Here is a 27,371-nt window from a genome sequence, read left to right as displayed (position 1 = left end):
AGCAGAAGACAGATAATATCTATTAATATTTTGAATCAGAGAGGTAAAGAAAGGGCCACTCCTCCATCGTATACTTCTGGGAGTCTCCATACAGAATTAGCAGCAAGCAAGAACACTTGCACTTTCTTCAAAGATTGGATCCTCATTGGCCAGTCTTCCCTTGACACAGTTAAAAATGGCCAGGCACAGGGACACATTGTTATAATCCCTGTTCCTGGGGAAGCTGAGGCTGATGTATTGCTGAGCTCAGACATTCTCCCAGTTTCAGTATGGCTAAAGCCAATCAGAGTCTGCACTAATTCTGCCAAGTCCACAGAGGACAGAAGGCAAGCTGGCTACCTAAGGAGGGGCAAAGTAGCCCAAGTGGAAACTGGAGCAGTTCAAAATTTCCATGCTCATCAGCAGAAGGATCTAACTCCTAAATGGCCTCTGGGCTTCCAATTTAGGTAATGTAGGGAGATCCAGTCCAACGACAATAACTTTTATATAATACCTACAACGTGTCGGACATTAAACTAAATAACGATACAAATATTATCTCATTTGGTCCTCACAACAACCTTGAGGGAGAATTACTATTATTATTTCCATTTTACAGTTGAGGAAACTAAGGCATTTAAGGGACCCAGAGCTAATAAATATCTAAGGCCAAATGTGAACTTCTACAACTTCCTGACAAAGTCCAACACTTTATGTACACTTACTTGTTTCAAAACAAAACAAAAATTAGATGATTGCTAATAGTCCACCTTCCATCCCTAAATTCTATTTAGCCTAGTCATGATATGATTAGTCTCGGTGAGGTGGACAAAATAGGAACTGGAAAGAAGGGAGGGAGGCAAGGAATATTTGAGGTATGGAAGGAGAGAGAAAATATGAAGAAGGAAGAGTCAGAGATGATAGCCGAATAAAAACAGGGGGAAGAAAGCAAGCTAATGGAAGTCAGTCGGAGAGAGTGGGGGAAAAGATATTAGTGAGATGAGTATGGTCATAAATATATATTCATAACCCTTAATAAGTTACATGTCAAGGTTACAGAGCTGAGGGCATGGAGAACAGAGATTGAAGGTCTCACCTACAGTTTTTCCGTAGAAAGCCGAGCTTAGCCATTAAGGCTCTTCTCATTATTGGACAGACAAAAGTAGTGATAAATGAAAGGTATATTTTGAAATGAAAACTCCACGTTTGAATAGAATTTAGATACTGAGACTTTCTTATCATCATGCAGCCTGGTTCCCGGGTCCCATCCCAATGCCTCATTCCCTGTTTTTATGGCCTTTTACTATTTCCCAAGGGCAGCCAATTTCTGCAATTACTACTCTCTCAAAATTGCTCTCACAAATTAGGGAGTAGAGTAGTTCAGTGGATTAAAGTGCTACAGTTGGAACCAGGAGACCTCAGTTCAAAAACCTGCCTCAGACACTTTGTGGTGTGACCCTGGACAAGTGGAGTCCCAGTTTTCTGCCTCAGTTTCCTTTTCTGTAAAATGAGTATAACAATATTACCTACTTCCCAAAGCCTTAGGGGAAATCAGATGAGATTATGTAAAGTGCCTTAAAACTTTAAAGTTCTTTATAAATGTCAGCCACTATTATTTAACCTGCTTTGTATGGACCATTATAAAATAAATCCCAACAGCTGCTTATAGAATCCTGCTGAGTTTGTGTTCACTGATGGGAGTCGTGGGAGGGAATAGGAAAAAAAAAAATAAAAACAAAAAACAAAACAAAAAAAAAACAAACAAAAAAAAAAAACAAGCTCAAACCCAGTTCTCCCCTTCCTCCCAATAAATGGAAAAGAGAATATAAGGTGGATGTGTGCTTTGCTAGGGAATGCCATAAGGCCTCCAGATGGCCAGAGGAAAATAAAAGCCAGTTTCCTACTTTGATGTTGAAAACACGCTACTCAGTCTTTGCTGTTTGCCTTCCCAAAATAACCCCCAGTCGGGTCCCCTGATGGAGCAGACCCGCTGCGGGCCTGGCGGCCAGACGTGAGAGGCAGGGGAGGACGGAACGGTGGAAGGTGCGCATTCCGAGCAGCGGGAGCCTGGGCTGTCTCCGCTCCCCGGAGCCCCGGCGGGGGTGACTCAGGCTGAGCCCGAGCCCCACCCGCCCGGAGAATGCGCCGCCCCCGCCCTCCAGCTCCCACTCCCGAGCCGGGCTTACCCACCGCGGGGCGGGTTTGCGAAATTCACCCTAGGGAGTTTGAAACAGCTCAAAGCCAACGGCCTGCCTCCCTCCAGATCCCACCCCCACCTCGAGTTTCCTGAAACAGAACTTCTGCAAAAAACTGCCGGGTCTGCCAAGGGAGCTCCAGGCAAGTAAGTGCATAGCGAATTATTAAAGGTGGGCTCCGTTTTTTTTAAGTAAGCAAAGTTTTTTTCCCCTTTTTTCTTTCTTTTCTCCTTTCTTTCTTGTTTTCTTCCTTTCCTACCTTCTTTTTTTTTCGTTCTTTCTTCTTTACTTCTTTTCTTTTTCTTTTTTTTATTTTTGCTGAGGCAATTGGGATTAAGTGACTTGTCCAGGGTCACACAGCTAAAACGTATTAAGTGCCTGAGGTCAAATTTGAACTCAGGTCCTCTCACTTCAGGATCGGTGCTCTATCCACTGCGCCACCTAGCTGCCCCTTCTTTCTAATTTTCTTTTTTTTTTTCTTTCTTTCTTCTTTTCTTTCTTTTCCTTTTTCTTTTTTCCTTCCTTCTTTTCTTTCTAGCTTTCTCCCTTCCTCCCTTCTCTCTTTTTTCTTCCTTCCTTCCTTCTTTCCTTTCTTCCTTCCTTCTTTCCTTCCTTCTTTCTTTCTTTCTTTCTTTCTTTCTTTCTTTCTTTCTTTCTTTCTTCTCACACACACACACACACACACACACTCTTTCTTGTTTCTCTCTCTTTCTTTCTTCCTTTTTTTCCTCCACAATATCAGCTCTCCCCTGCAGCAAATTAAAACAAGAAAGCAAAACTACTCTACCCCTACCAAACAAGGATTGGCAGCAGAAACCTCAAGAATCATTGCACCGGCTTTAAGGGCTGAGAGGATGTGTGGGCACATTCTGGGTTTTGCTGAGGCAAACTGACCAAAGGAAGTGGTGAGAATTGACTGCAGAGAGAGACTGGGAGCTCTGGGCCCTACCCTACCCAGTCAGCTTTTTGGGTGTCTTCTTACATCTGAACCTTTTTTGCTCAATATTGACTTGGAGTCTTGATGTATAGACTGTCTTCATTCAATCCCCTTTCAAATTGTGAAATGTTGGAAAATTAATGATCATTTAATCCAACCCACTTATTTTAAAGAGAGGATAAGCTGAGTTGATAAACAGAGACTTAAAGTGATTCATTCATAGTATAGTCACACAGTATTTTTTGGACTAGATCCCAGGTCTTATGACACCCTGACCAAGATTCATTTCACAATTCTCCTCTGTCTCCTCCTGTGGCCACCCTATGGATCATAGATTTATAGTTGAAAAGGACATTAAAAATCATAGTCTAATCCCCTCATTTTCTTCTTGAAGAAATTGGGACCCAGGGAAGTTGTTAATGACTTGCCCAGAGTCACATAAATAATAAATATGATAGGATCATCTCTGACCCAGAATCTCAAGAGTTTCTATCTTCATTAGAGATCCCTTGTCTCAAAATTAGATAAGCACCTGGAGCAAAGGCTGAATCCAGAGTCATCGATTCACTGCCACCTGGAAAGAGGTAAACATTTCCTTAGAACATGGGGAAGAGTACAAAGAGTCTTCAAGGCAGAGATTTATAACCCAAACCACGTAAGAAAGGCAGCAAAGCCATGGGAGGTTAAAGATTAAGGCAGCGAGTGGGTCTCAGCCGTGATTTTGCAATGCTCCAATTCATCTCCTATGACCCCAGGGAATCATCAAATTCTCAAAACATTTTCAAAACCAAATTAATTGTTAACTCACTATCATTTTTAAAAAATGACAGGGAGAGGTGTATGAATGTAGGTCAAATGAAAATCAAAAACTAAGATAAGAGAGAGAAAATTCTTAAGTAAAGATTGTTGTTTGTCCTTTGTTCTCAAAGGAGACCATGACATCAGGGAGGTGATGCCATGACCTGCGAGTGAATTGATTTAAATGAGAAAGGGCTTTGCAAACTCACCTGCCTCTCTCTTCCCTCCAGAGCCATCTGGAGGTATAGATCAGGATAACTGGAGATGGCCCTAAGAAAGGGCATTTGAGCTTAATGTGATAGACATAAGTAGGAAGAAAAAGTAACCCCCTCAACCATATTCTCAACCTGCTGATTTGTTCACACCCATTTTGCAAGCTTGGGATTACTTTCTGCCATGATTAATGTGTCCGCTATATCCCTTTTTTTTTTTTCACAGAAGGAACCATTTCCCTCTTCCCCCGGAAGGAACCCATTGAGCTTGGTTGGAGCATCTGTTCATCAGCTTCAAGTCCCTTAGGAAAATCATTCCTGTAAGAAATACCTTTTCAGACACCTATACCGTACAGTCTATATATCTATACCAGTTCTACTCTAGGTAATGTCCAGCTACATTGCCATTCAGCACAAGGATGGGTACAGTCCAATGAACTGGATAGCTAAGAGTCAGGAAGTTCAAGCTGTGTTTCCTAGGCTATATCAATACAATCCAGCAAATAGCTTCATATTCTTCCTCTATACTAAGAACTACTCAGAGGAACCTAGAGAAGTGCTCAAAAAATTTAAAAAAGAAAGAAAACAAAAGAATACAAAAACCTAGAGAACTAAAGATATGGGAATCTCTTAGTTATTTTCCCTGTCTTTTGACTACTTTCATTTTCCTATTTATTCCTGTTCCCTTTCCCTTCATTTTTATTTCTCAATCAAATATTACTTAGGGGTGTGCTCGTGGGTAGCTAGGAAGCAATAAATAGAGCACTTGGTCTGGAGTCAGGAAAACCTGAATTCAAATCTGGCCTCAGACACTTACTACCTGTGTGACCCTGGATAAGTCACTTAACTTTGTTTCAGTTTCCTCATCCATAAAACGAGCTGGAGAAGGAAATGCTAAACCACTCTAGAATCTTCGCCAAGAAAACTCCTAAGAGCAGTCACAGACTGAAATGATAGAACAACAAATAAAAACACCTAGAAAATCTACTTCATAGGGTACAGAGATGTTATGTATGTTCTTATTACAGGTCGTGGCTAACTACCAAACTGCTTGTTTGCTAGTACCCACAGTACCTTCACTTTGTACATGTGAAAACAGATGTTCAAGGAGATTTGATGATTTTCTATGTGTCAGAAGTACTTTTGATATCAGTACATAAATATCAAGTAATGAACTGAGTGAACCAATGCATGATAGCAGATTTGATCTCATAGCTGACATCAGAGAGCTTGTGGAATGTTATTCCATATCTGAAATATGATTCTGGAAGGATAGACCTGATTCAAAAGCCAAAAAACAGACCAAAGTTATGGTGGAGTCAGAATTTCTATTAAAAAAAATTCATTAAGAAATATAAGACCTGGGTGGCAGGTGGAATACGTGGAGTACAGGAGGAAAATTATGGTGGTAGCCATTTGTTTTTCTTAATATATAATAGTAGCTTTTTATTTTCCAAATTACATACAAAGATAATCTTTAACATTTACCACTGCAAAATCCTATGTTCCAGATTTCTCACCCTCCCTCTCTCCCCAGCCCCCTGCCCTTGACAGCAAATAATCCAATATAGGTTAAATATGTTTGTTTCTTCCAAACATATTTCCACATTTATCATGCTGCCCAAGAAAAATCAGATCAAAAGGAGGAATAAAACTCAGCAAACAAACAATAACAACAGAAAAGGTGAAAATACTATTCTGTGATCTACCTTCAGTCTCCATAGACATCTCTCTGGATGTGGATGGCTCCATCACAAGTCCATTGGAATTGCCTTGAATCAAGTGGTAGCCATTTGGGTAAGATCAGAGGAAGAGGCAGAAGTGTTGAGGTTAGAGTATACTACCCGGAGGGAAGGTAGGCAAAATGTCTAGAAAATAGAAAGGTAGGTAAACATTTCTTAAACATTTCTTATACCAGGCACTGTGCTAAGGGCTGAAATAGAAATAAAAATTAAGACAGTCCTTACTCTTAATAGGAATTTATGTCATGATGAGAAAGATACACAAAAGAGAGCAAAAAGAGGGAGGGTACCTGTACTGGGGCAGAATTGAGGTCTAGAAAGTCAGAAGCAGAATCCAGAGTGGAATAATGAGGCTTAAAATGCCTACATCGAGGAACCAGAAGGAATTTACTAATGGGGCAAGGGAACCTGCACAGTAGAACTTGGTCCCAGGCTGAGAAAAAGCATGGTGTTAAATCGGGAATCTGAAGCAAAACTAGAAGGGAAACAGACCATAATCTTGGCACAAAGGCATAATCTAACAGTGAAAGAGGACGTCAATCTTTTAGAAGTCTATTAAAGTTTTTACTTAGACAAAAAGTGGGGCCTCTGATAAATAACTGATTTATCTTAACATAGAAAATTTATACCTCACGTTAACTTTATTATTCTATCTAATTCTGTAAAGTGACAGCTTGGTTATTTGAATGACATAGCATTTTGGGCAGTAGCATTATTTTCATTTTACTGGCAAAGCCTAGCCATGGATATTGACTTTCCATTTAAACCTCATTTTATTTCTGTGAAAATAGTTTTGTAATTGCATGTGCACGAGTGCACATCCTTTTGGTACACATTATATCCCCCAGATAACTAATGGATTTTGTTGTTTTAAATTGGTCTTGTCTTTTTCTCTTTTTTTCCTGGTTTCTAGTCTTAGACAAAAATGTTGATAATTCTTGTCATTATTTTATATAGTTAGTTACTTTATGGCAGATATTAATTGCTTTGAATAATTTTTGTTGATCCTTTCAGATTTTCTAAGTAAAACATAAAGCTGTCCACAGATAGAGGTCATTTTGTTCCCTCTCTACCTTTGCTTATTTCTTTAACTTTTTTTCTTACACACTTTCTGTAGCAAACATTTCTAGCACTGTATCAAATGATAATGGAGATAGTATCCTTGTTTCACTCAGAATCTTTTAGAAAGATGGGATGAAGGAACTGGGAATATTTAGAGAGAGAAAACTCAAGGGAAACATGATGATTGTCTTCAACTACTTGGAGTTGTTATGTGGGAAAGGGATTAGATGTATTCTATTTGGTCAAACCCAAGAGGATATCATTAAGAGTAATTGGTGTAACTGCAAAGAGATCAATTTAAACTCAATGTGAAGAAAAATTTCCTGAAAGGGGTATTCAACAGTGGAATAGTCCACTTTGTGTTCCTGCTCCCTGGAAATCTTCAAGAAACTCTTGAGTGAGCATAGATGGGTATATTATAAAGGAGATTCTTTTGGGAATATACATTGGATTCATTTGGGGATGGTTGGCCATTAAGACCCCTTACAACTTTGAAATTCTATAATTCTGCCATTCTAGACCTGATTCTGAAGTAAAACATCCAGAGGCTTGGGAGCAAATGAATCAGTGAGAGAATTTATAATAGGGAGGTTCAAAGAAAGAGAGGACTGAGAACAGTATAACCAGAAGCAGGAGGCAAATTTATATAATAACCCAATGATCACAATTACATTAAAAAAAAAAACAGCACTGAAAGATTTTAGAATCCTGATCCATGTAATCATCAATGATGACTACAGAGGTTTGACAGAGAGATACCTGCTTTCTTTGTCGTCACAAAGAAGTGTAGATAATAGGTATAGAATGCCTTTTTAGTTAGCCAATATATTGATTTGTTTAAGTTTACTTTTGATGTTTAGACAAGTAGGTGGCACAGTGGATAGCGCTCCAGGCCTGGGGTCAGGAAGATCCATCTTTCTGAGTTCAGATTTTAGATGCTTAATAGTTATGTGATCCTGAGCAAATTATTTAACCCAATTGACCTCAGTTTCCTTTTCTGTAAAATGATATAGAGAAGGAAATGGCAAACCATTCCAGTATCTTTGCAAAGAAAACCCCAAATGGCATCCCATAGAATCAGACAAAATTGAAAAAATGACCAGATAACAACTGAACACTTCTTAATAGAAAAAAGTTCTGTTTCAATGTTGTGGAAGAGTCATTAAAATGTGACAATAATATAAGTAAGCATCAATAATGTTTTTTTTAAAGAAAGGTAAAGAAGGCTATCTATAATTAGCATTTCCAAGATATATTTGTTGATGGTCCATGGGTTGTTCATTCAACTGAATGTCTGAACAATAGTCACTCTTCAATCAGTTGTTGGCTGTTTTTTTCCTCTGTAAGTAGACTGAATTCTTTTGAATAATTGTGAATATCATTTGGGGGCCTTTTGTCTTAATATAGTTAGCACTATATCATCCACTATCAGAGTATAGGGAGAATATCACCAATAAGGAATGATTATAGGGACTTTCTTTTCTGTTTGGACTCTGCTGGATATCCTAATAAAAGATAATCAAACACTTTGCTTTATATCAACATCAGTTTGGTTTATATCTTACTTAGTAGTAACCATTAGATAGTTATTGAAAAAGTTATCTCTGTTATTACATCTTTGAAGGAATCATGCATGATTTTAACATGGGATTAACTTTGTTACAGGACAAAGCATGTTTAAAACTCTATTTCATTCTACCATATTGAATATTTTTCATAGTCAGTAAACAGTAAGAATGTTGATGAATTGTCATTGCATTGTGATTCCATGTTGAATCCCCTGAAATTATTAGGGGTCCTAATATTTACCACCATTAAATGAGTAAATCTTCTCAGGTAAGTGTCAGAGCTAAGACCTGCAGCTCCATCGAGACCTTCCAATCAATAAGATGATGAGTCTATGGATGGATCTGTCTCCTCCATGGAGGGAAATCCCCTTTGTAATTTTTATTGTGTTTTTGCTTTTAACAACAACAATAATGATATGGCCAATACTTATATAGCACTTTAAAGTTTGAAAAGTATTTTGAATACATTATCTTATTGACACATAACAACAGCAACACTGGAATATAGGTATTATCCTGGGATATGGATACATATGGAAAAACTGAGGCCTGAAAGATTGTGACTTTCCCCTAGTATCACCAGTTGTCATACTGTGACAGAAAATCACTCATTTCTCAATTAATATCCTGAAGTTTTCTGCAAGGAAATTTTTCTCATTGCTGGCAGTCTACCCTATATCCCAATTATTTTTGCCTCCTACAGTTGGTCTTCTCACAAAAATGGGCCTTTCACTTGACTGATCCCAGTTACCATTTTCAACAGTTAGATTTAGTTTATTTCCAAAGAGCCCCAATCTCCACATCTCTGGCTGGTGTGAGCGGATGCTTCACTCTTAGACAAGTGTGCATGAGTCTCAATTGTAATTATTGGTCAACAGCTCATAGCTCATAGTTATAGTTATTGTTCAACAGCTCATAGCTCATAGCAAGATATGTCAGCAACGAGTGAGTGATGAATTTAGATTTGGCTGTTCTTCCCCGTGTTCTGATGCTAACTGCACAGAGCCAACAATCTTGTGACTTAAACTTTTTGAGGTTTGGAATCAATTAAAGGATCTAACCTTTCTCTCCTAAAAGTTATAATCTCAACCAGTTACTGGAGAGAGTCTATGGAAGATGAAGAAAGGTAGAATCTTGCCAGGTAGGAAAGCTCCTTCCTGGGTAAGTGAAGTACATTAGAGAAAGTATCGCCATCTTGGCCTCCGGGAAAAGCAAAAAGTGACAGATTTTTGTCAGAGTGAATCTGTGCCCAGACAGGTGGTTGGCTTTGTTATTTGAAAGTGCACTATGTGATTTGTTAAAATATACTGTTTTTTATCCCTTTGAACAGTGATACTAATGTCAAAACTACAGTGATGCAAGACACTGAAAAAGATGTGAATTCCAATGCACAAGAACCTCCAAGAGACAGGTAGGTAGTTCAAAGGAAAGAGATTTGGAGCAAAACACTGGTAAGAATGAAAATAAAAAGAGAAAGAAAAGTATAACCTGGGAAAAATAGGATGGCAGATTATATAGAGTTAGTAATCTTAACTGTGAATGTGAATGGGATGAATTTCTCATAAAACAGAAGCAGATAGCAGAATGGATTAAAAGCCAGAATCTTATAATATGTTGTTTATGGGAAACACACACAGGGTAAGGTAAGGATGGAGAAGAATATATTATGCTTCAGCCAAAGTTAAAAAAAAAAGTAGGGATAGTGATCCTGAATTCAGATAGAATAAAAGCAAAAATAGACCCTAATTAAAAGAGATAAAGAAGGAAACTAATCTTACTAAAAGATATCATAGACAAGGAAATAATATCAATACTAAACAGATAGACACAAAGTGCTATAGCCTCCAAATTCTTAAAGGAGAATTTAAGTGAGTTGTAAGAAGAAATAGATATCAAAAGATATGAACAATTTTCAAATGAAGAAATTAAAGCCATCTAAAATCATATGAAAAAATGCTCTAAATCACTATTTATTAGAGAAATGCAAGCTAAAATAACTCTGAGGTAACATCTCTCACCTCTCAGATTGCCTAAGATAATAGGAAAAGATAATGATAAATGTTGGAGGGGATGTGGGAAAACTGGGACATTAATATATTGTTGGTGGAGTTGTGAACTGATCCATCTATTCTGGAGACTAATTTGGAACTGTGCCCAAAGGGCTATCAAACTGTGCATTCCCTTTGATCCAGTAGTGCCACTAATGGGACTATATCCCAAAGAAATCATAAAAGAGGACCCACATGTGCAAAAATGTTTGCAGCAGCTCTTTTTGTGGTGGCAAAGAATTGGAAAATGAGTAGATGCCCACCAATTGGGGAATGGCTGAATAAGTTATGGTATACGAAAATAATGGAATATTGTGTTCTATAAAAGAATTATGAACAAGTTGATTTTAGAAAAGCCTGGAAAGATTTACATGAACTGATGCTGAGCAAAACAAGCAGAACCAGGAACATATTATACAAAGCAACAGCAAGATTGTGTGACGATCAACTATGACAGACTTGGCTCTTCTCAGTAGCTCAGTGATCCAAAGCGATCCCAATAAACTTTGGATGGAAAACACCATCTGCATCTAGAAAGAGAACCATAGAGACTGACTGTAAATCAGCACATGCTATATTCACTTCTCTCATGGTTGTTGTTATGACTTTTCTCTCCCAACATGATTCATAAGGAAATATGTTTAAAAAAAACCAAAATAATAATAATAATAATAAAATTGGTACCATCTCTAAAAAAAAAAAAAAGAAGAAGAAATAGACAACAAAACTATAGTAGTGGGGATCTTACCCTCTCTCTATCAGAACTAGATAAATAAACAAAAAAAGTTAAGGATATGAATAGAATTTTAGAAAAGTTAGGTAGGAAAGAGATTTGGATTTTGAATCAGAAGACCTGAGTTCAAATCCTTACTCCTACTCTAGATGACTTTGGGCAGTTAATCATTAAATCTCCCTGGGTATTAATTTCCTCTTCTATAAAATAAGAGAATTGGGACTATTCTAAGAAGTAGTTGAGGAATCAGAAAATCTATTACTACTGGGATTGTCAGTAGCTCAGGAAAAATGGTCACCAGGACACAGAGAAATTCCATTATCATTACTGGACAAGCACTTGAGGAGCTGATGCAATGGTTAAAATGCCAAGTCTAGAATCAGGAAGATATAAGTTCATATTTGGTTTCAGACACTTACCAGCTGGGTCATACTGGGTAAATGACTTAATCTCTGTCTCAGTTTTCTCATCTGTAAAATGGGAATAATAGCAGCTGCGTCCCAGAGTTGTTGTGAAGATCAAGGAGACAGTATTTGTAAAGCACATAGTTGGTGCTATATAAATGTTTCTTACACAAATTTGGAATAAATGACAAAGAATGGTGATCAGTTTTGATCCTTTTTATCACTGTGTGTCACAGTAGATTTTTCTGGTGTCACAATCAGTTTATAAAATAGAATGGAGAGAAGGTGGGTATGAAATCACATAAATTTCCCTCCCCATCTCTCCTCCCCAACCTACCCCACTCCCCCAAAAAGATGCTCTTCCTGAGCTGCTGTCAAAGTTGGCCACGTTGTCATGGAGGCAGCCAAGCCTTTGTGAATCTGTTCTGCCTTGTCCTGTCCCCTTTGGATAACAAGCAGCAGCCCCTGTCTCTCAGCTCGTTTTCATTTGTGAATTTGCCAGAGTGTACCTTCACCTTTAGGCACCACAGCTTAGGTTCATCCTGAACTTAACTGGGCTCTGGTCTTATCTCCTTAGCTGCCAACTACAATCAAGCTGCTTGCTCCCAGTTAGATTCACTCACCAGCCTCTGAACCAAGTTCTTCCTTATTCCTTTTGGCCTTGGGGCTTGATAGCCCTGGGTCCAGGCTTGACAGAATTGCCTTTCAGGGCCCCCACCCTCATAGTAGGGGACAGGAGAGCAATTACTATTTCTGAATCATAAAGACATTTTCAAAAGATGAAAAAAAAATGCCTAAGAACATGGAGAATCTCCAAGAGGACATTGAATAAAAGAAAAAAAGATTTATTTGTAACTGATTGGACCATCAGGGCAACTGTGTCCCTATATATAGTAAAAAGAGATGGAATGAGAAAAGCACAAAGGACTTGTCCTCCACCTCCAAAGCAAAAGGAAAAAAAAGAAGAAAACGTGAACCAGTTTCATGCAGAAGCAATGGCTTATACACCGGAATCAGGTCTGTTCAAGGAAAAAAGGGTCAGCAGAGACTATGAAGAGCTTCATTAAGGAGCTCACCTCAGCTGTTGACAGAGCAAGGAAAAGATCCTCTCGAGCATGAAAAAGGTGAATTGGTGAGGCTACAAAACCCAGACTGGCAAGGAGGGTGCACATGAAAGCTGATAGAAAGGTTGAAAGAGAAGAGCGTAAAAAGCTGTATCAGGAAATCCAGATGCCTCTGCAGAAAGACTAGTGAGGATTCAGGACTTCATCTCCCCAAGGCAGAGGAGAAGACACTGAGATTGAAGACTCCACGGAGAGATCTTTGATTCAGAGCTGAGAATGCTACCTGTGGTCCTGAGAGCAGAGAACCTAGCAAGGAGCTCGGGAGCAAATGAACAGCACCAGCAAAGAAGGCAGCCGCCATCCATCTCTGCTCCTTCCACCAACAGCATCACCATATTAAGTCTGGTGGATGCTTATGGGTCCTTAGGTGCACAGCAATTGAGAAACGTCCCTAAAATGACGGAGTCTGTTCTGGATATATTGAGGTGGAGATATAAGCTGAGCGTTTGCAGAAGGATCCAAGTATTACCTGGTGAGGAGTGAGTGGGATCTCCCAGGCACAGAAAGCTTCAAAAGCTTCCTCTGGAAAAAACCTGGAAAATCGTGGCAATGATAAGTCCATTGTTTCCCTTGGAATCATGCATCCATCCCCCTTAAGAAGGACTTTGAGAATTCTGCCAGATCTGAGCAGGCAGGCTTTCATGCACTGATCATATCCATGCAGTCTGATAACTTTTGTAAAAAATGTAAAGGCTCAAAGTGGGCTGATGGGGTGTATTAAAAAAAGAAATCTGCCTTGTCCATGTCCCCCCTCCCCACACAGCCCTGGATCTTTTTCCCATGGGGAGGCTTGTGCAGGCTCAAAATTGTGCCATTTGGACTATACTACACCTGACAAGACTGTACCATTCACTGTTCTCACCAGAACTAGAATAGTTCAAAGGAATCCTAGATCCAGAACTCACTCTATTTTACTTGCTAAAGACACAGTTGGGGAATAACTGCTTTCCCCATTTCTCTGCAAATGATACCCCACAAAACACACTCTCAAACAGCTCCAGACTGGAATACAGCCTTGTTCCCAGACAACTCCCAGCTCTTTCATGGGCATCTTACATTATTCTCTACTTCAAGCCCTCAAACAAAAACAATTAGCCTTCATGCAGGTCTTTTTGTTGTTGTTGTTGTTGTTGTTGTTGTTGTTGTTTTTTTTTTTTTTGTTTTTTTTTTTTTTTTTTTTTTTTTTTTTTTTTTTTTTTTTTTTTTTGCATCCACTATACTTGGCTTTCAACACAGTCTCTCACAAGCATCTAGGACTGGTTCCTTCACATGATACTATTCTAATAGCCAATATCAGGAAAGTGTCCTTTGTTAGTCTTTTCAATCATAGCCAATTCTTCATGACTCCATTTGAGGTTCCCTCGGTAAAGATACTGGAAAGGTTGCCATTACTTTTTCCAGCTCATTTTACAGATGAGAACACTAAGGAAAACAGGGTAAAGTGACTTGCCTAGGATCACACACGTCTGAGGTAGAATTTGAACTCAGATATTCCTTACTCCAGGCCTAGTACTCGATCCACTGCAACGTCTAGCTGCCAAGATCTACTGCTTCTCAAACATGTGCCTTACAGATTCCTTTTTCTTTTCTTTTTTTTTTTATTCGAAAAGTATTTCCCCCTTACCCCCTCCCCACCCCGAGTTACACAGATTCCCTTTTAGAGGATAATTTTGTCTTCTTTGATGTTACTGACACAAAACTCTGAGAAAAGCTGCAAAAGCGATAGACTGATTTAGAGCAGCAGTTCTCAAGCTTTTTTGAACCTCTTTTTCCAGGACTCTTTATGCTCTAAGAAAGTGAGGATTTTCCCAAAGAGCTTTTGCTTGTATAGGCTGCATTTATCAATAGTTATCATTTAGAAATTAAGAAGTCTTAATATCATTACAAGGGGCAGCTCAGATAGAATATGGGGCCTGGAGTCAGGAGGACTTAAGTTTAAATTCAGCTTCAGATACTTCCTAACTTCATGACCCTGGGCAAGTCACTTACCTCAGTTTCCTGTTTGCCTCAGTTTCCTCAACTTGTAAAAAGAACTGGAGAAGGAAATGTCAAATTACTCCAATATCTTTGCCAAGAAAACCCCAAATAAGATCATGCAGAGTTGGACATGACTGAACAATAGCATTATTGTGAAAATAATTTCAACTTTGCCTATAAATTATTAAGTGTCTCTCAGAGACTCTTCTGGAAGAGCCACTGGCTTAGAACACAGTGCTTGATACATGGTAGACGTGAAAAAATGTTTGCTGCTTGCTTGATTCATTAGAGACAAATCTCAATAAAACAAATGAAAGGAAAATGAATATGTACTTTTAAGTTTTATGTAGCGCTTTAAGATTTGTAAAGCACTTTACTTATTCTTTGGATCTGCAAAACAACTCAGTGAAGTAGGTTCTATCATCTTCCCAAGGTTACACAGCATCTGAGGCCAGATTTAAATTCAGTTCTTCCTTATCCTAGATCCAATATTGTAGCTTGCATTGAGGAAATTGTATCATATATATTCCTGGGTCACCAACTTTGTCAGACAAAAGGAACAAGGCAACCCAAAGTTAATTGCTAAGGAGATCTCCATGAAGATTGAGACATAATTGTAAATCTGCAGGGCTGCCCACCATGGTCTACACATCAGGAAAGTGCAAAAGGAAGAGTCATCAGCAGGCTCATATGGTCAATAAGAAACCCACAGAAGGTCCTGGATAACAGATATATTGGAGGCAGTTTGTTAGGAGGAAAGGTATTGGGTCGGTTACATCCCAAGGACAGCAGTTTATGGATGCATTGGCTAATTAGCAGATTGAATCCCAAGGGCCCAGAGGCAGCTGAAAGGGAGACCAAAAAGCCCTTCTTTGATAGGAGTCAGGTTAGACCATTTGAACACACATGTAATTGCCAAATGGAGAGTCATAAAATGTGTTGTTCTGTGGATCGGTGCTCGCAGATTAATGAATAATGGCAGACCAGACACTCTTTGTGTTCCTAGTAGATTAGAAGCTTTTTTGAGGGCAGAAATCCTCCAAAACGCTTAACGTGTTGATCGATTGTTTCTTTTACTAGCTTCTAAGAATCTCCAAGACTTTCACTTTGGTGAAGTCGGTGGCTGGGTTCGTTTTAGTTCAGAAAAAGTGCAGTGGAGACAAGGAACAGTGGTTGGGAAAGCAGTGGGTGGGACCCGAAGTCCTAGTCATTAAGCCTTTAAATCCCAGCCCCACAAACCGAGACTTTCACATCTGTCTCCCAGCTGGTGGAGATGAGACTAGGGACAGAATTGGGTGGAGAAAGAAAGAGGAAAGTGGACTAGTGAAATAGAGGGGGGAGCACTCCAAGGCCCAGATCACCGCCCAAATGCTTCCAATGCAGCGTTCGGTTCCAATGCACTTATTGTACTCAGCCACACATTTTTGTGGCACAGGGTGGAGAAAGAAGCTTTGTAAAATATGCATGCACGTAGATTAAATAGTAAGTGTGTGCTGGTTTATTTTGCCAAGGGCCACCTGCCCACTCATGCGGGTTTAAGGAGCTAAATTCATTTCCTTTGCTTTTCTCTGTCTCTATGTCTCTGTCTCTCTCAACCCCTCCTTCTCTTCTCTTAACTCTCCTTCCTCCATCTTTCTTTGTCTCTCTTTCTCCCCCTTTCCTTTCTCTTTGTTTCTGTCTCCCTCCCTCTCTTCCCCTCTTCCTCTCTGTCTCTGTATCTATCTCTTTCCTCTTTGTCTTCTTCCTCCTCCTCCTTTTCCTCTTCTCTTCCTCCTCCTCCTTTTCCTCTTCCTCCTCCTCTTCATCCTCCTCATCTTCTTCCTTCTCTTTTTCTTCCTCTTCCTCCTTCTCTTTCTTCTCCTCCTTCTTCTCCTCTCTTTTTTCTTCTCTTCTTGTTTCTCCATCTCTGTCCTCCCCTTCTCTTTGTCTCCTTCCCTCCCTCCCCCTTCTCTCTCTCTCTCTCTCTCTCTCTCTCTCTCTTTCTTTCTTTCTTTCTCACTTAGTAGGGACTAGAGAACCTGAGGACTGAGATTGCCTGATGTGTCATGCCTGGGCCAGGTTCCACTTGGTCCATCCCCTCCTCTCCTCTGACCCCAATCTTTCCTCTTATTGTCTGACCAGGCAAGTCACTGGAAAAGCTTGTCTAACAGATGTCTGAATTCATGGCTTTTATACACAGATGCAGTCACATAATCCCGTGCAGAACCACAGATTTAGAAATGGAAGGAAACTCAGAGGCCATTTACTCCCAATTCTTTTTACAGATGAGAAAACTAAAGCCCAGGATCTAAGTTACTGGGCCAAGATCACAAGAGTAGTTAAGTGTCATTTGATTTGCGAATTTAAACCCGGGTTCTTTACCACACCAGTGCCCTATTGACAATCTGGCAGTTTGAGATCAGGCTTTTGGTTTGACTTTTTAGAGATACGGACCCAACCCTTTTAAAACTTTCAGTTTATAAAACAAAACGGGCTCTTAGCCAAGGGAGTCTCCAGCTGCTAACTGACCCGACCTACAAAGTCAACTTCAGAGAGCTGTAAATACTGTAATCCTTCTCTAAACCCTTTTAAGTAGGTTTTTATCCTGTGACCTGTATAACCAAATTAGAAAAAAGAATCCCTAATTTCAGCCTGTTAGCCTCCAAGATAGTAGAGAAAGCTAATACAACATATTGTCAAATACCAAATATGTGCTGCCTTTAGAAGCAAAACCAAGATGTTTGTGTGATTCACTGTTTTTTATCAAAGGAATTCAGCGTGTATGAAACATTTACTCAGAACTATATGCAGAAGGAGGTGGGGTAAGGAGAAAGGATTTGGGGGGCAGGGTAAATGCAGTTACCCAGTGAGGTCACTAAAACCCTAGATTCTGTAGAATTAGGGATTACTTCTAGTTTCCTGTTTCTAGGCTAGTGACTCTACAATAATCTTGTTACTGATCCTGGGTGCTAGCTGGGGCCTTATTGCACAATATCAGGAAATGGTCCATATGACATCCTGGCCCACAAAGCATACATCTCCTGTTTCTTATTCTGCAGCTTTTTTTTTTCCTTTGCTTTTTTTTTTTTATAAAGTGTTTTTCTTTCCCATAAAATCATCTGGAAGCAATTGCTCCCAACAGCTGGATTTGCTTTCACAATTGGTAAACACGTAAAATGTAAGATGCAATTTCACCAAAGGCCTCTGGTGGTTTTCTGTTGTTGGTCATTGTCCTCTCCCCTCCTTCTCCCTGTTCCCAATACCCTTCCCCTCCTCAGTTTGGCTCATGTTCTGAGGCTCATCTCCCCGTGGTTTCTACAAAAGTTTAATCAAAACTGAGTGTATTTAGACTGGTGAATCCAGTTACAAGGTCAACATGTTCTTCCTGGGAGAAATTTTCCAAATACTTTGTAGATAAAATTGATCAGATGCAAGCCAGATTACCAGCTGCCAAGATAACTGAGTTACATGTGGAGACCAGCAAAGCAACATCTTCCGTCCATCACTATACAGTTTGCATTTCTTCAGGTCCCCAAAGAATAATTTCTAAGTTCCTCTATTACCTCCCACTAAAGCTCCCATAGTATCGCCAACAAAAATGACAAATACCATCTTGTGCATGGATCCTGACTCCATTCAACAAATGGTCTTCTCTGCCTTTGTCAAGAACCAGACAGGAAAAAAAAGAAATTCATCCAAGATTTTTGAAATGGCCAGTTTGAAAATTTAGCTATTTTCTGCACTGCTGCTGACCCAGCTCACATACTTTCCATTCTATCTCTGGACAGTCCTAAGTCTCCTCCCCAGAGATTTGTTAAGAAGAACTATTTTGGGGTTTGGTTGACTGTTATTAGAATATCCCATGGGTAAAGTATGGGGGAGGAGCTGAGATTAAGAGCATCATGTAGGATATGGGGTGAAAAAAGAAAGCACCATATCTTGTCTCTACAGACATTTTAGAAATGTTTTTCTTTTATTTCTCCCTGCCCTTTTTTCTAGATCTGTGATTTCACCAATATGATATACAGAAAGTACCTCCATCAGTGTGGATCCATAACTCAAACCTGGCTGAAATTTGTAGAGAATTGCCTGGGGCAGAGAATGGTTAGAGATTTTCTCCATATACCCAAGACCAGAGTGAAAGAGGCAAGATATGAATTTAAACCATCCTGACTCCAAGGCCAGCTCTTTATTCCCATGGGTAGCTTGTCTCTTTTTTTCTTATTATTAATGCTTTTAAAATACAAAAAGAATCAGTAAAGACATCCACAATTGGTCTTTTATCACTGAGCATAATACAAATTAACTTGCAGTCATTTTAATGACTTCTAAAGAAACCTCATAGGAGGGAACTGATTGCTGTTCAGTTGTGCCTGATGCTTTGTGATGGGGACCATACTGTCCATGGGATTTTCTTGGCAAAGATACTGGAGGGATTTACCATTGCCTTCTCCAGCTCAATTTACAGATGAGGAAACTGAGAGAAAAAGGGTTAAGTGATTGCCCAGAGTCACACAGGTAGTGTCTGTCATAAATAAACATTCGTGAAGTACCTACTATGTGCCAATATTATTATCTCTATGTTACAGTTGAGGAAATAAAATTTAAAGACGCTAAATGGCTTGTGCAGGATGACACAGTTTATGTCTAGAATAGGATTTTAACTTGGATCTTTTAACTCCATGTCCCACTTTCTATCTACTAGCCCACCTGGCTGTCTTTCACATCTCTCAGTTGAATCATAGTGAATTTCTTTTTCTATGTCTTCTTTTTTCCTCCTTATCTGTGGTCAGTGTCCATAGGCCTAGTTTTTGCTCTGTTCTACTGAAAACTCTCCCCTCCCAACTCTGCCCAGCTGAAGATTCCCTCATCTTTCTCTTCCCACCTTTTCCTCCAGTTTGGATATTATATTCTCTTGTAAACTCTCCAATGAGGAGTTCATAGCACTCAAACATCTTAAGGGCAAGTCCCATTGATTTCTGTTCTATTTTCAAAATACTTAGAATACATGTTTATGATTTTTTTTTTTTCTGAGGCAATTGAGGTTAAATGACTTTTCCAGGGTCACACAGCGAAGGCGTGTTAAGTGTCTAAGGTCAGACTTGAACTCAGGTCCTCCTGACTTCAGGGTTGGTGCTCTATCCACTGTGCCATCTGGCTGCCCCGTGTTTATGATTTAACATGGACATTTCTGGTTCTTTGTCCTTCTTCAAGAAATAATTCTGTCTTTGGAAAAACAGGTAGAGTATTCTTTTCAATATAAAAAAAAAACCACAGAATAAAATCTACCCTTTTAAAATTTCCTCCCTACTACCAACATCCTACCCATTCACTCTCACTCAGGCTTAAAACTATTGAGTCTTTGATCCATCCTCTTCTTTCATCCCCTGTATTTACTTAGTACTGCCAGTTTTTCTTTTGAAATACTTTAATATACATAATTTCCTCTCTATGCCTACTACTAATATATTAATTTGAGTTTTTTAAACCTTAGGCCTGAGCTAATATAACAATCTTTTATCTCTGTACTTCTATTACTAATAAACTAATTTTCTTAAATATAGTTTCATCTTGTCACTCCCCTATTTGAAATTTTTAATGATTCCCCAATTTCTTATTGCACCAATTACAAATTTTTCTACTTGGGTTTTGAAACCTTCTCTAGATTGGCCCCCTTTTATTCATGCAACTTTATTTCCAATAATCCCAAAACATTCTCTTCTATAATTCTCTTCTAGCTCCTCATTTTCCTATGAATTTATTGCTTTCATTCCCACCATTCTGCTTTTGATCAGGTTGTCTTTATCATCTAGAATACCAATTTTCCCTCTTTATTATTTATCCTATTCTTCAAGGTCCTACTAAAGTTCTAATACCTTTTCTTGATTGCTCATTGATCTCCTCCTCTTGTAAACTCCCTGCATTGCTGTTCAGTGTGCCTGGTGCTTTGTGATCTCATGGTCCATACTGTCCCTGGGATTTTCTTGGCAAAGATACTGGAGTGATTTACCATTGCCTTCTCCAGCTCAATTTACAGATGAGGAAACATTTACAGTATATGGTACAATTCAGTACTTAAAAACCCAGACATAGATACACACATATTGACTCACTGACCATATTGTGATCTTCTAGAGGACAAGACTATGTTGTATCTTTTTTTTTCTACATCACCTTCTATAACCAGATTAATGCTGGAGGCCTGAAAGATAGTGTGGGGAGAAGGCTTGTGATTTCATTGATTTAAAAAGGAAACTTCCTTCACCAAGGCAGGTCGGTTCCCCCTCTGCCACCTGTAGTCTCAGATTTGTTACCTAAAGCTTGAGAAGTTAAAAGACTGCTGGGTCATACAACTAACAGAATATGCAGAGCAGGGTTTGGAAAAGATCTTCCTGAGACCCACTCTCTATCCGTTACGTCACGCTGCCTTCCATTTGTCACTTAAATACTTTAAAAAAAATTTTCTGGTACAAGTTATGTGCTGAAAGTAATTCTTTTAGGCTACAGATAACCAAGACTGCTGAAATCCCCTGAGGCTTCCAGCTCTAGTCTAAAATGCTCTATGGTAGGGGAAGTAAAGCCTCCTCCTGCCCCCCAAATCCAAGAGAGTGAAAGCACCAATCACTTGAAGGTTTAAGTCTCTGGGGGAAAAAAAAGCTGAAAAAAGGGAAGGAAAAGAGGGAAAGCAGAAGCCTTTTCCAAGGCCTGTAAATTAAGTATATTTAGATACTTCCTAAGTAAGGAATCAGAAAGCAAGCGGGTTTCTGCCATAGTTTAAAACCAGGTTCTCAGGGAAAAAAATAAACTTCCTTATGGAAAGATCAGAAAATCTGAGATCATTACTGAAAAGGATTGTAAGAAATTATCTCCTAATCCCCAGTTGAAGACAGAACTAGTCTTGGTCTCTTTTTGGTGTCAACCTCTGCTGAAATGTAATGTTGTCAAATCAAAAAGGGGACAGATCCGGAATTTGTAACCCTGAAGGAAAAAAAAAAAAAGGCTAGCCTGTGTATCATCTTAATCAAAGGATGCGCCACCCTTAGCTGGAACTCTGTCTTGTCCCCTGGCCTCTGTGATCCGTGAGCTGGAGGTTAAGGATTTGTTAAAGAAGATGGGTTTTGATTAAGTGTTTCATATGGTGTGATGTGACACACTCTTTATCACTGGAAGGGAAGGTTGGGGGCCAAAGAGAGCTTTTTAGCTAGCTCCCAATATAAATTAGGAGTTTCAGGGAATGATACCTTGCAGACACCTTGATCTTTCAAGGGTCCAATGAATGTAGGTGTGTTGGGCGAGATGGCAGGTTCCCACACTAATGGGCTGGTTACCCACTCTTGGAGTTTGACTCGAGATATATAACACAAGGATTCACCGCCCCCCCCCCCCAACCTCTTCTAAATTCCTTCATTTCCTTGAAGTCCTGGGCAAAGGTCTCTGTGTCTCATACTCCTTTGGAATTTCCATTTCTGTGTTAGGCAGTGTCACTTGAGGAAATCTTGAAGCATTCATTCCTTTTAGTGGCCACTAGCAGCCCCAATCTTGCATGAATTGAATTCAAAGAGGAAGCAGTCTAAGTCTACTTTTCCTAAGAAGTTAGCTTTGAGTCCATAGCCAAATTGTCCCACCCACCACCACCACCACGATCAAAGGCTCTAGTTAAATTTTCCTCCCTAGCTGTCTCCTAGAGAGAGGAGAGGTTAGAGCAACAGCCTCCTCCTTACCAATTGGGAATGGTAAGATACACCTGAAACTCCCAATTCTGACCCCATTTTCAGAAGTGAAGATAAAATCAGAATGTGATTACACTAACTATTTAATACATACTTATATATTCCTTAAGGGCAGAGACTAAGTGTGTTTCTTATTTTTGTTTTTGGTTTTTTGTCTTTTTACCCCTAGCACCTAGCACGGTGCCAGTCACATAGTAAGTACTTAATAAAGGCTTTTTGGTTGATTGAAAGAAAAGCAAAAACAATCTTTGCTCTCAAGGAGCTTGAGTTCTAATGTAATGTAATATAGTGTTAATAATGCCAGAAGACTGATGATGAAGGCTATTTCCCACTTCCTAACAGAAAGGTTGTAGATTCAGTGTACAAATGGAACATATACATTTTGGATCTGACTAATCTGAGAATTTATTTTTGTTTGATTATGCCTATTTGTTACATTTTTCCCCCAGTGGGAGAGGGAGCAGGGAAGATGAGTGGAAAGATAGGGAATAGATCTTTAGCTGAAAATTTTTTTAATTAAATTAAATTTATTTTTTTATTATAGCTTTTTATACAAAACATATGCCTGGGTAATTTTTCAACATTGACCCTTGCAAAAACTTCTGTTTCAACTTTTCCTCTCCTTCCCCTCACCACCTCGCCTAGATGGCAGGTAGTGCCATACATGTTAAATATGTTAAAGTATATGTTAAATACAATACATGTATACATATTTATAAAGTTATCTTGTTGCAAGAAAGATCGGATCTAGAAAAAAGGTAAAAATAACCCCAGAAGAAAAAACAAAAATGCAAGCAAACAATAACAGAAAGAGTGAGAATGCTCTGTTGTGGTCCACACTCATTTCTCAGTGTTCTTTCTCTGGGTATTACTGGTTCTATTCATTACAGATCAGTTGGAACTGATCTGGATACTCTCATTGTTGAAGAGAGCCATGTCCATCATGTAGTATCGTTGTTGAAGTATATAATGATCTCCTGGTTCTGCTCATTTCATTTAGCATCAATTCATGTAAGTCTCTCCGAGCCTGTCTGTATTCATCCTGCTGGTCATTTTAACTGAAAAGTTTTAATTTAAAACTGAAGTTTAAACTCTTTTTTGTAGTAGCAAGGAACTACATGAGTAGACAATGGGAAATGACTGAATAAGTTATGCCATATGAATATAATGGAATATTATTGTTCTATAAAAATTGATGAGCAGGCTGATTTCAGAAAAGCCCAAAAGACTTACATGAATTGATGCTGAGTGAAGTGAACAGAACCAGGAGAACACTGAACACAGTAACAAGATTATGTGATGATCAACTGTGATGGGCTTGGTTCTTCTCAACAATGAGATGATTCAAGGCAATTCCAATAGATTTGGGATGGAAAATGCCATCGCACCCAGAGAACGAGCTATGGGGACTGAATGTGGAGGGAAGAATAGTATTTTTACCTTTTTTGTTTGTTTGTTTTTCTTCCTCGTTTTTCCCCTTTTGGTCTGATTTTTCTTGCACTACATGATACACATGGAAATATGCTTAAAAGAACTGCACACGTTTAACCTATATCAGAATGCTGTCTTGGGGAGGGGAAAGACAAGGAAGGGAGGGAAAAAAGTAGACATCAAAATCTTACAAAAATGAATGTTTAAAACTATGGAAAAATACTACTGAAAATTTTTTAACAGCTTGGAAACTTAGACAAATTAAGTGACTTGTCTGTAGTCACACCAATGAAAATGTTGCAGCTAGAATTTGAACCTTTCCCCTACTCCTTTTCTACACATCTATCTAGATTCAGTTCAAGACCTTTTCAGGATATAAAGCCTTTTTCTAGTCTACTTCAGCCCATGATATTTTCTCATGTCTGAATTTTTGAGACTTAAATTGCTTTATCAATTCATTTGGCACTTAATCAAGGGACAGGCTTGTGACAGTTCTTGTATAAATGAACTGTATCATCTAACTTTAAATGCATTTGTACTTTGTCTCCCCAAAGACAATGTAGGGTCCCTAACAGCGGGGACTAATTCCTACTTACTTTTAATCTTCATAGAACCTAGCTCCATGTTTTATACTAATTAGGATCTTGGATTGTCACCTTGATGACCCAAAGTGTGCTCTTCCTTATCATCAGTTAAAACAAGGTGTCCCAAAGTCTTAGTGGGCTTTTTAAGCTTCAATAGCTGCTCACAGAGTTCACACCAATTCAATTCAACAAGTATTTATTGAACATCTCTACATACAGAACAACAAAGGAGATAACAGTTTTAGGTAAGACACAATCCCTGCTGTCATGGAGTTTGCAACTGAGTAAGGGAATATGACATATAGAGAACACTAAAGCAAAATTATACGTGATAACACATGAGGTACAAAGTACAATATGAGGTCCAAACGAAGAAACATCATTTTTAAATGGGGATCAGGGAAACTTTTATAGGAAAGATTATTTTGGAGTTGGACTTTAAAGAATTTATAGAATGGAATGGGTATTTTAGGCATAGGAATAATGAAAATAAAAGCATGAAAGGGAAAAAAGTTCAAGTTATGTTTAATAGTCATTAATCAGTCTAGACTAATCAGGGGGCCTCTAGCCGGCCAGATGCAGCAGCTGAGGACGATTATCCCTCTCACCCAGGCTATAAAGTTTCTTTATTTAAAGGCCCACAAAACAAAGTTTTTGTTTTTACTATAGTCCGGCCCTCCAACAGTCAGGGACAGTGAACTGGCCCCCTATTTAAAAAGTTTGAGAACCCCTGGATGGTGGATAGTGTATACCAAATGGATGAGAGAATGTACAAGAAGCCTGCAAAAATGAGGAAAGACCATATATTGGAAAAATTTGAATGCTGGGCAAAGGATTGTGAGTTGTATTTGATAGGTAATAACAGGGAATCATGAAAAGATTTTCAGCAAAAGAATGACATGGATATTATCTCTGCATAAATAAGACAAACCTGCCCTCAATATTACAGATGGAATAAAATATCTCTTTCTATAGGAAGCCCTCCCCAACCTCTCTTAATTTTAGTGCCTTCCTCTGGTAATTATTTGCTATTTATTGTGAATGTAACTTGCTTTGTATGTATTTATATGCATAATGTCTCTCCCATTAGATTGTAAGCTCCTTGAGGCAAAGTACGATTTTTTGCCTTTTGTTTTGTTTTGTTTTTTGGAATCTCCAATGCTTAGTGTACTGCCTGGCAATCATCACTTCCCTGTTTATTGATCAATTGAATAATTGAGAAAAATGCACAAGTAAAAAGATATATTAAGAGGCTATCGTAATAGTATTAACTGAGTGATAATCAAGACTAATGCCAGGATGGTAGCATTATAAACAGAAAGATATTTGTCTATTTCACACAAATAATATAATATATACATATTGTACACATACCTATACATATGTATATATTTAATTACCACTATGTAGGTATAATATATGTATATATATATATATATATATATATATGTACAGATGTATATATATAATATATATATATATATATGCTCTTGCTCTACATATATGTGTGGTATAATTTATATATATGTATATATATACACACATACATATATACATCCCCCCACACAGAGCCAGAGCCAGTACCTTCCCCTTCCCTAACAGGGCCTGGTACACTGGGTGTTCTGTACATGCTTGTGGACACGGAGCCTTCATTCCCTACAGAACACTGACCATCTTAAGCAATGGAAGTAGCAGCCCGACAGTGATCAGGGATTCCTAGGGTCTACTCCAGCTCTAAGATTCTATGATTCTGTGAATAATGGAAACAAGCACACGAATGGCCTACTGGCAGATTAAGGTCTTTTAGGAATTGTAAGAATTAAGTATTAGAAGAATCTCCCTCATAGCTGTAGTTTTAAAACTACAAATTTGTATACACACACACATATATGTTGTCACACTGCAAATTTTAAAAAAAATTAAATTATTACTTTAATATTTTGATGAATCTGTAACCTCATCAATATAAACACCTCCCTCTATCAGTACAGAACAAATGTCTTTTCATCCTGTGTGATCTTGTTCATGGACCTAAGTCTTCCATAAAGGATCTACCCAATACACTGGAGACCTTGCTCTACATTTTTAATATTCCACCAATGCCAGTGCAACCCTAAGGTTGTCTCTATTTTTTATGTTTTGCTCTGAACATATATTTTTCAAGTCACTCATATCCCTACAATGCCTTTTATCTACTTTGTACATTTAAAGAATGGGCAGTTAGTATACACATAGAATCATAGTTCATGAGTCTCCATTACTATATTTTCCTTTATTAGGTTGATTGGTTCAAACCAAAATAATTTAATCCAATAGGATAACAAAATAAGTGACAAGAAATTTCTTATACACACCTGAATACCAGGTTTACCACATTTTCAAAGGGAGAGAGGATAAATACAAGGAATATATGGTGGAGGGACAAATGTGTAAACAACACATTTGGTTTGGACAACTCAAGTTTTTCAACACTGAAAAGCTTTGATTGTCTTCTAGTGACATACAATTCTCTTTTGCTCTCTGATGGGTTTCTCCAATGAATTGCTGTTGATCTTTGCTGTCATCTGCTAATTTTCAGCTGTGATGTGGTTCTTCCCCAGTTGGGGGAAAGAGATCTGCAAACTCTTTATATATATAGCCCTAAGGACTATGTTGGCTTTCTTATATTGCAGGTTCCAGCCATCAAAATCCATTCAGCTGGCTATGGAAGATCTTGGCTATTTTAAGTCTGTCTTTTTAGCTCACAACATTTTTAAAAATGGAAAACAAACTCATTGTTCCATTATTTTATTTTTAGTTTTATTTATCTATTTTTAAAATTTCTATTTTTTATCTATTTTATTTTTATTTATTTTATCTATTTTATTA

At 38.5% G+C, this 27,371-nt stretch overlaps 1 long non-coding RNA gene across 3 annotated transcripts in view; it reads left to right on the top strand.

Moving 5' to 3' along the window:
* The first annotated feature begins 1,808 nt into the window (after positions 1–1,808).
* The window catches only part of LOC116422442, a 34,724-nt gene continuing 9,161 nt past the window's right edge, over positions 1,809–27,371 (top strand). Inside the window, exons 1-3 of one of the 3 annotated variants that reach the window (XR_004233086.1) lie at positions 1,809–2,320; positions 9,824–9,904; positions 18,758–18,959. This is a non-coding gene — a long non-coding RNA (uncharacterized LOC116422442). Of the gene's footprint in view, positions 2,321–9,823; positions 9,905–18,757; positions 19,311–27,371 lie in introns of those variants that run through there. The other 2 variants (XR_004233085.1, XR_004233084.1) reach the window with 2 other exon arrangements.

This window comes from Sarcophilus harrisii, chromosome 3 (assembly GCF_902635505.1).
Source record: "Sarcophilus harrisii chromosome 3, mSarHar1.11, whole genome shotgun sequence".
In the NCBI taxonomy this organism is placed as follows: domain Eukaryota; kingdom Metazoa; phylum Chordata; class Mammalia; order Dasyuromorphia; family Dasyuridae; genus Sarcophilus; species Sarcophilus harrisii.
Note: the sequence above shows the minus strand (reverse complement) of the source record. Positions and strands in the feature narration are given on the sequence as shown.